The following is a 1980-nucleotide window of genomic DNA, read 5'->3' as shown; positions in this document are numbered from 1 at the left end:
ATTATATAAATAAATAAATATAAAATTTTTTAAATTGAATACGTATACGTAAATATATGAATAAAAATATTAAATAATGAAAATATTGTGCAATAATAATACAAATAATTTTAATTGTAATTATGTCAAATGAATAAACCAACCAGTAAAGTTTCCATTCTCTTTCTCAATTATATCTTTCAGATAGAAACTTTGATTCGAGATAAACGAAATACGAAAGAGCTAGAAACTGTTAATACCTTCGAAACGAAACAAGCTTTCATCTACGAAATTTGTTTTCTCCCGTGATGTTTTCATTAAAAGATAAACTTTCCCCTTTTTCGAGAACAACTCGAAAAATCGATTACTCGCTTTCGAGGATATCAAAAGGGTTAAATCAAATGAATGAGAAAACAAGATAAAGATAATATATAATATATATCTAAGAAAAAGTTAAATAAAATCAAATCAAACAAACAACAACAATTACGAAAAGTAAGAAGTAAGATTTGTAAATTTCTTTTGAATTTCTTTAACACTATGACGAATTTTTTTTTTATTTAGATTTATTACGAAACGAGTGAGTTATTTTCCTGCAAAAAAAATTATATTTTTCTACATTTCGCGGAATTTTAAAATACGGTTTAGTAGCAACAACAACCGAGTTTAACTCTGGAAAGTTCATTTTACAAGGAAAGTCAAGGAAAATAAATGAAAAGAAAATGAAAAAAGGAATGGGTGGTAAGACGGGAAAAAAGAAAGAGAAGGGGGGAGGGTAGTAGTAGTAGTAGTAGTAGAATTTAAGGGGATGGTTGTGGAATAAGAGGAGGAAGGGGTGAAGGGCTGGAGGGCTGAAGGGGAGCAGGTAACGAAAAAGAATTCTACGAATCGTCGTAAATCGATCTACCTCGATGAATCGAAATGTAAAAAGGAGGAGGAGGAGGAGGAGGAGGAGGAGGTACGATTTAAAAATCCCATTAGAATTTGCTTTTTACCAAAAGCTTCGTTCAAAATTATTTTACGAACTTTTTTAATATTATCTCATCGTTATGAGAGAGATAAAATAAAAGAAAGATAATCGAGTATTAAGTAACGAGAAAAATAATCTATTGATATTATTTTTAGTTTATAAAAAGATATATATATACATATATCTATGTCCTATGTGTGTATTATTTATTACATATGACGTGGTTTGAAAAATGATTTTCATATTTCTTTTGCAAATTCGAAATTTCGTTTGAATAATCGATGCAATTTTCTAATTGTTAGTAATCTTTAAGAAGATTACTGTTTACGAGAATAATGTTTGATAAAAAGAAAATATAGAAGTAGATGCAGTAGAAGAATTAGAAGAATTAGAAGTGAAGAACAAATATTGTTTCGAGTTAATTCCCTTGAATGTGAACGTGTGAAAAAATAAAAAAGAGAAAGAAAAATAAAAAAGAAACAAGAAAGATAAATTATAAATTACAATTCTCATTACTCCAATCACCATGAATTTTTGTTATCTCTCAAAATTGATCATATTAAAAAACAAAAATAGAATAGAAATAAATGTCTAAAAATGTGACATATCTTGTGCATAAAAAAAAAACAACTATTCTAGTTGTAATTTGAAATTATCTAATTGTATATATAGATCATTTAAAAATAAAAAAAAGGGCTAGATATATTATTTGAGATTGGGTTTTAAATACTAAACGAAAATTTCGATAGTAGATGATAGTGTACATTGAAATTATGTCACTCAGGGGGGGTGGGGGTGGTGTGTGTTAGGTTTTTCCGATAATCGAAGGATAGTACTTTACTTTTCCACCCTTTTTAGTCAGTAATACGATATCATTGGTATATATATATATATATATATATGTATGTGTCTAGGAACACGTAATCGTTCAAATGCTGGATCAGTCAACCTACCAACAACGTACAATCGAAACGAATGCGATGCACGATTCTTCTGCAATTTCTATATAAAAATATATATATCTGCATGCA

The sequence above is a fragment of the Polistes canadensis genome, unplaced genomic scaffold (assembly GCF_001313835.1).
Source record: "Polistes canadensis isolate GaletaPanama2010 unplaced genomic scaffold, ASM131383v1 scaffold_321, whole genome shotgun sequence".
NCBI lineage: Eukaryota > Metazoa > Arthropoda > Insecta > Hymenoptera > Vespidae > Polistes > Polistes canadensis.
This window is presented reverse-complemented; position numbering follows the sequence as displayed.